The following is an 8,125-nucleotide window of genomic DNA, read 5'->3' as shown; positions in this document are numbered from 1 at the left end:
AGTCATAAGGGAACAACTCAAAGAGGCAGGGCCTTTTTGTTTTTTGTTTTTTGTTTTTTATTCTTATTTTTAGTTGAATTTATTTGTTTCATGGGTTGGTCTTTCTTAGACCATCTTTTTGGACTTATTTAGATGATTTTAGAATAAATAATGAGCCTAATGGCCAAAAACAATTATAGTCTAGGAGTTTAAAGTTCTAAATGTGACGAAAAGTAGTGAATACAAAAAGAGTATTATGAATAGAATTGTTAAATAGAGAAATTTCTTTGAAAATGTAAAATAGATGTACGTTTATAAACATGACCACAAGTAAAATAATAAAATGAAAATAAAAAGCTATTGAAACTTGATCAACCAACTTTTGATAAAGCTTTTAATTTTGTGAAACTATGTCAATGATCAGACAATAAATGAAACGACAAATGAAATAACATTCGAAAAATACAATAAATCACAATACTAAATATTTAAAAGACATAAAAAATCACTGATAAAAACATAACAAATGAAGCAAGACTTTTTTTTGTCACTTTCTTGATCCTAAAGTAGAGGTTTCATGTTTCATAACTCCTTATGGAAGTCGTATTTGACGACTATCCTAGCAAGTTTTTATGTATCCGTGTTGGCCGTCCACAGCCGAGTCCATGTTTTCAGGACAAAATAAGGGTGTAAAAAATAATGCTCTTTAGCTATCAACAGAATTATCACTGAGTCACCCAAGTATTCAACTCTTTCGTATGAGTAACATTTGTCTTCTCGATGAAAAGAAGAATGAATAAAAGCTTGATATAACAATCTAAGACTTTTGAATTTGTACCCCACCGCCTCTTGTACTTCTTCCACAAATTTCTTCCATTCAAGAGTTTCTTTTTTCATTATCAAGCTTGATTATGGCTTTGATCAAGTTTAAAGAGGGGTTTTCTTTCCAATACGTCGAAGATACAATCCAAATTATCATTTGTGTCCATAATTTAATTGAGCATGATGTGATCGGTTAATCGCGTTTAACCATAAATAATCCAATGGAGTACCATCAGACTCTTTTTCTTCTTCTTCTTTTATGGATATATCACATGTATCAAGGGATAAATTATTTCAATAGAGGTGTTTGTAGGTAACAATGACTTAAATATTGCAAGGTTGATAGAGATATTAACAATTGATCAGAACAAGGTAGAATTTTTCTATAAAAATGTACAATGATGTTGACAATATAGACAACAAGAAGATATTGATGGCGTGTAGAATGATGCTTTAAGGTTTTCTATTTTAGAAAAAACATAGTTTGATTTCAACTATGAGACAATTACATATTTCAAGACATACTTGAGTTGGACACGTACGTTGCTCATGTATCCCATGCTAATTTATGTAAAATTATTCGGTCGATCTATAACATTCAATGAAGCATATTCGTGTAAAAAGTAATAAAAAGAATAACTGTGAAAAATATAAGTTCATTTTGTAGAATAGTCTAGGAGTTTAAAGTTGCAAATGTGACCAAAAGTAGTGAATACAAAAAGAATATTATGAATAGAATTATTAAATACAAAAAATTCTTTGAAAATGTGAAATATATGTGCATTTATAAACATGACTAAAAGTAAAATAATAAAGTGAAAATAGAAAGCTATTGACACTTGATCTACCAACTTTTGATAAAGCTTTTAATTTTGTGAAACTATGTCAATGATCAGAAAATTAATTAAACGACAAATTAAATCATATTAAAAATACCATAAATCAAAATACTAACTATTTAAAATACATATAAAAAATTGCTGATAAAAAAGTAACAAATGAAGCAAGACTTTTTTTTCACTTACTTGATCCTAAAGTAGAGGTTTCATGTGCCGTAACTCCTTATGGATGTCGTATTTGACGTCTACCCTAGCAAATTTTTATGTATCCATGTTGGCCTTCCGCAGCCGAGTCCATGTTTTCGGGGGCAAATAAGGGTGTAAAAAATAATACTCTTTAGCTATTAGCAGTATTATCACTGAGTCGCCCAAGTATTCAAGCCTTTCATATGATTCACATTTGTCTTCTCGATGAAAAGAAGAATGATTAAAAGCTTGATCTAACAATCTAAGATTTTTGAATTTTTACCTCTCTGCCAATTGTACTTCTTCCACAAATTTCTTCCGTTCAAGAGTTTCTTTTTTCATTATCGAGCTTTATTATTGCTTGAACAAGTGTAAAGAGGGGTTGTCTTTTCATTAAATCAAAGATTGTAACACCTCCGAAGTCCTTAGCCTAAACTAACACTGAATGATCTAAAATATTTGCACCAAAGGCTAGCCACGAGACCCTTCATGGGCCATACCGTGAAGAGTGCCCGTAAAAAGGCCTGGCAAGCCGGAGATAAGGTAAGAAAGGGACCACGGAAGGCTCTATGGCCAGTAGTGCTTATCACGGTTCGTGAAGCCCTCCATGAGCCCGACCCCTAGGACCTTTGACATATGCAAGGACAACCATTATCACGGTTCATGAAGCCCTCTATGAGCCCGACCCCTAGGACCTTTGACATATGCGAGGACCACCCCCGTGGTGACCACCACAAGTTGTGGTGGTCTCCGTGGTGGACACCTCTCCCTAAACTAGCCTAAGTCCCTATCCACGACACCCACCATAAACCGTGGTGAGCATAACAAACTGTGGTGGCCTCCAAAAAGGTTAAATCATGACCCATGCTCATGTTCAGGACCAAAACCACCAGCATAGAATGTGATGTCCTTTAGTGAAGGTTGCCCGCCCAGTTTTAATAAAGGGAATTCCGATTTTTCCCCACTTTTTCCCAACTGAACCCTGCACGTTCAGGGACTAAAAATCAGCCCATTATCATATCCAATAGGGTATTTCTCTCATTCACACTTGTACTTTCTTGAGAGAAGCGATTGGAGAAAAGGTCAAATCATGACCCATGCTCATGTTGAGGACCAGAAACACCAGTACGGACCGTGGTGTCCTTTAGTGAAGGTTGCCCGCCCAGTTTTAATAAAGGGAATTTCGATCTTTCCCCACTTTTTCTCAATTGAACCCTGCACGTTCAGGGACTAAAAATCAGCCCATTATCATACCTAATAGGGTTTTTCTCTCATTCACACTTGTACTTTCTTGAGAGAAGCGATTGGAGAAAACAAAGAAAGCTAGGGTTCAAGGTATTTGAGCAATCCCTTTGAGTTTCGATCATTCCTTTGATTTTCAATGTATGTAAGACTGAACTAAATTATGGACTTTGTTCCTCCATGTACCCATTATTTTGATAGATTGATTGTGACTGAATTGAGTCCCTAGGATTGTGTTTCTTCAGAATTTTTTTCTCAAAATTAATATATTTTACTGATTAATGAGAAATTAATGCTTTTCCTCGAATTAGATTCTTGAACAAATTATTTGAACTACCTATTTTATAAACCCTAACAACATGATGATGTATATTGAATATATATACTAAGGATTGAGTCTAGAACCTTGAATTTGTGAATGGATGATTCTGATTAGGATGTGAGCATGATGATAGTGTTCGTAAACTTGATAGTCCTTTATAAGTGAATAATTGAACCCAAGTGAATGGTCTCAACTAAATGTTATCATAAATGGTTGTCCAAACTTCTTTTAAATACATGATTGGGGAAATTGATTGGTTGAAAAGATGGATTTGATAGAATTGATGATCTGATAAGAGTCTAATTGAGACATTGATTTGGTTTTGATTTTGATTGACTATCATATGAGCTTCGATTCTTGGGAGGAGTATCGAACACTGACTTGGGTAAGATTAAGTAAAAACTCGAACCTAATAACTACATCGCCAAATATATTAGAGGATTGAACCATTAAGTTGGATTTTTTCTAATTTATTGTCCTGACATGATAGGACTTGATTGGTTTTGGATCCATGATTGGTTTGATTCGTTCTTACCCTGGCTAGGTATTGAACGGACGTGGCAACTATATTGGCTTGTTGTACCATCACTGGCTCATAAGAAATAGTTGTCGGATGAGACAACCCCCATATAGGTCTTGATAGTACTCTAAGTGGATTGGATTAGATTGTATATGATTGTACTCTATCTAAACCATACTCTTGCTTAAGACGTATGACATCCTTATTGAGTTTTTCATCTTTTTGGTTTGAGATATTTGAATTGATATTATTCTACCTTGATGCATGTTTCATCCTGCTATTTTATATACTCGTACATTCCATGTACTGATGCCATTTGACTTGCATTGTTTCATGATGCAGATATAGGTATTAGAGATCTTTAACAGACGCATCATTGAAGATCATTTCTACTCTCAAGTTTTTGGTGAGTCCTTTATGCATCCAGAGGCACTATTGAGTTATTACCTTTTATTTTGAGTATTTGAGTATTTTCTTTGGGGTAGCCATGAGCTTTTCATTGGCATATTCTTGATAGTGATAGATGTTTTATAGATAGATAGATAATAGTGTCGAGTAGATGTTTTGATTTTCAATACTATCCTTATGATATGGAGTTTATTTGAGATTTATTTTGAATACATTATTCTTCTCGAAATGTTGATTTGGTTAGCCCACTTGAATGTCTTTTAAAATCATGTTGAGTCTTCCACTAAATGATTAAATGTGTGATCAGATCAAGTGGTTCACTTGGGGACAATGAATGGCCTTCGAGTGCCATCCACGCCTAGGGTACCCTTTCGGGCATGAAAAACTTAGTATTAGAGTCCTAGGAAGTTTATGAAGTTGGTCTAGTAGAGTCTGGCTTATGAGTGTGTTATACACCACACTTATAATTAAGAGGCTATAGGACATTAGGAAATTATTTCGTTTCTTCACACTCTGAGTCCGTGCTAAAGAGTTTAACTCTGAAAGTTTCTTCCTCATTCATGCATTACACACTTGCAGATAATGCCTCCTAAACGTACTGCTAGCCAGAGGAACGCCGCCAATATCGAGGGTCCACAACTAGATATGCCCCTACCATCAGGAGTGAGAACTAGGGGCCAGCCTGCAAGGTTTACTAAGGCACCTCAAGAGCCTACTACTCAGCCTACACCAACTTCAGAGGCTGATTTCCAAGAAGTGATTGCTATGCTCACTCAATTGGTAGCTATCCAAAATGGTAGCCAGCGTTCACCAGCTCCTAGCTCTAGTTCTCAAGAGACATCTATTTCCACAAGGATTAGAGACTTCTTGAGAATGAACCCACCACTTTTCACGGGTTCTAAGGCTGAGAAGGACCCCCATAACTTTATTGATAAGATGTGAAAAATACCAAAAACAATGCATGCTACTGAAATTGAGGGGGTTGAGTTGGTTTTCTATCAGCTCAAGGATGTTGCTAATGTCTAGTATAAAGGATAGAGATAAAGATGCGGAGCCTGCTATTTGGGATGAGTTCGAGGAAATATTCCTTGATCACTTCTTTCCCAGGAAGTTAAAGGAATGAAAAGCAGAAGAGTTCATAAATTTACAGCAAGAAATGCTAACTGTGAAGGAGTACAGCCTTAAGTTCATCAAGCTTTCTAGATATACATCAGATATAGTTACTAATATGAGATCTAAGATGAGGATAGTTGTCTGCGGTTTGGGCAAACATGTGAAGAAGGAGTGCAAGACATCATTGCTTATTTCTGACATTGATATTTCCAGGTTAATAGTATATGCGCAACAGCTAGATGATGATAAGAGGAAAGACAAGGAAGAGCACTTGAGCAAGAAGGCAAAATCAGTTGGGAATGAGAATGAACAGAGGCAAAGTAAGGGAAACAGATCCTTTTTTCAGAAGAGGTCTTCCAACTATGCTCCATCAGTGTTAAGTGTACCAATGCCGCATAACAGGTATGATCAAAAAGTACAGAGTCCCTATAATTCTAAAGCCCAGGGTTCTCAATACTAAGCTAGTATGGATTAAGGTTCAAAGGGAAAGGCCACCTTGTGGAAAGTATGGTAAGCTCTATTTGGAAGAGTGCAGAGAGAGAAGGAATAGATGTTACAAATGTGGCCAAGTGGGCCATTTTCAGAGAGAGTGTCCAACATGGGGCAACAGAGTCTAGTCTTCTACTATGGCACCACCTGCTAGAGGTAATCAGAGAGGTACCACTTCAGGTACGGGCAGAGGTTCAAACAGTCTATATTCTATGGGTAGCTGTCAAGATCAGGAGAACTCTTCAAATGTTGTGATGGGTATGAATTGAGTCTTTACTCTTGATTATTATGTTTTGATGGATCCGGGTTCCACATTATCATTTATATCTCCTTACGTGGCTAGTAGATTTGATAGAACTTTTGAGTGTCTTCTTGAACCTTTCATTGTAGCTACTCCTATTGGTGAGTCTATCTTAGTAGAGAGGGTCTAAAGAGATTGCAATGTGTCTATCTATCACAAAGACACCATTGTAATAACCTCCAAGGTCATTTTCATGCCATTTTATGTTTTTACAATTTTACCCCTTCTTGTAACTTCTTTATAGCTTTTATGTTGTGTTGGGATGGATGTCACGCTCTCTAAGGTATTTGGTTGAGTTTTGAGGTGGTTTGGCCATTTTTGAGGCTAAAGGTTTGAAAGAGTTGATTTTAGTCAACTCTTAGAAATTTAGACGTCGTATGAGTATTTCGACTGTTCCATCAGCTTTGGAAGGTCCATTTTGGTCTAGGAGGAAGGTTGTTTTAGGTTTTGGAGTCTTCGTTTTGAGTTTAGGTGGTTTTTCCATTTTAACTTTAATTTTTTGCCAAGGTTTGACTTCGATCAACATTTTGAGTAAATGCGCTCGGATAAAAATTCCATCATTGCCGAGGTGATCGAAATGAGTTTTTTGGCCGTTGTGCATTTTATATATTTTCTTTGAAATTCTTTAACTTTTGTCAACATTCTTTTGAAACGAACTCAATTGGGAAATCCATCAATTCCGTTGAGCTCGTAATGCCGTTTCCAGTTAGGTAGCATAGTCTGTTTGCATTCGCGGGCTTTCAAATGAATTCCAGACTCCCATTGGAGATAAATCACATTCCTCAAAGTTTAGCAACAGTTGAACTGTTGGTTGCAGCCCACGATGCCCTTCACGTTCATGAGCCAGGGGTCGTAATTGCGAAGAGGAGGGTCATTGGTCTTCGCAATCGCGAGGATGAGTGTCACGATAGAGAAGGGTAATTTGTTCGGGTCTCGCGATCGTGGGATAGAGCCTCGCGATCTCGATGAACAAAAATCCTGAATCCAGTGAATTAAATGCCCATTTTCAGTAGTCTAAGTCCCATTTTGGGACTTTGAAAAAGAGTGTTTTTGGAGAGCAATTCTTGGCCATTTTCGATCATTTTTATTCTAGTCAGTTCGGTATTATTGCGGGAACATTTTGAAATACTTTTTCCGTCCTAAAAACCTTGTAAGTTGCGTGTAAATTTTATTGTTTCTTGCATTTTGTACTATTCTAGGTCTTGAATTTTGTGAGATTTTTTGAGCTCTTTCGGTGCTCAGAATGTGCCCATTTTTGGGATAGAAGTTGCTAGAGTCATTTGGGACCTTGTGATGGAGTGTATTTTTCGATTTCATATGCGGGTCCCAATGTCAAATTTTGACCCGCTTTTAATTTTGTTTTTAATTATAATAATATGGGTATCGTTTTCCTTGTTTTGATGTGTTCTTCTATAATTTGATAGAGTAGCATCATTCAGAGGCAGCTTAAAAAGGAAAGACTAAAGTCTAGCAGTTTTGGTGCGGTTCCGACTTCGAGGTACGTTATGGCTTACTCTTGTTAGATTTGGCTTAGCTAGACTTGGTATCTTTTGAGTTGTAATCATGATTAGTGTGGTGATTTAAGTGTTGATATCCTATTGAGAAATTTGGAGTTGATGACTAGTTGGGGTTTTAGTTGTTGGATCGTTAGTCTAGGTGATATCTTGACTTGTTTACATAGTTTAGAGTCTTTAGAACTTGCTCCTAGGTGATTTGAACTTAGGATGCCACTTGGTTGACTTGTATGGTTTCGGTTGGTCACTTGATATGATTTTTGGCTTATGCTTATGCATTGGTTCCTTATGATATTGAAATATTGGGTCCGAGGCTATGCTTTTAGTATAACAAAGTCTTAGGTGAGTGTCATATGATTTTTGACTTACTATTTGCCTTATTTACCTGGC

The sequence above is a fragment of the Solanum dulcamara genome, chromosome 2 (assembly GCF_947179165.1).
Source record: "Solanum dulcamara chromosome 2, daSolDulc1.2, whole genome shotgun sequence".
NCBI classification, from domain to species: Eukaryota; Viridiplantae; Streptophyta; class Magnoliopsida; order Solanales; family Solanaceae; genus Solanum; species Solanum dulcamara.
Note: the sequence above shows the minus strand (reverse complement) of the source record.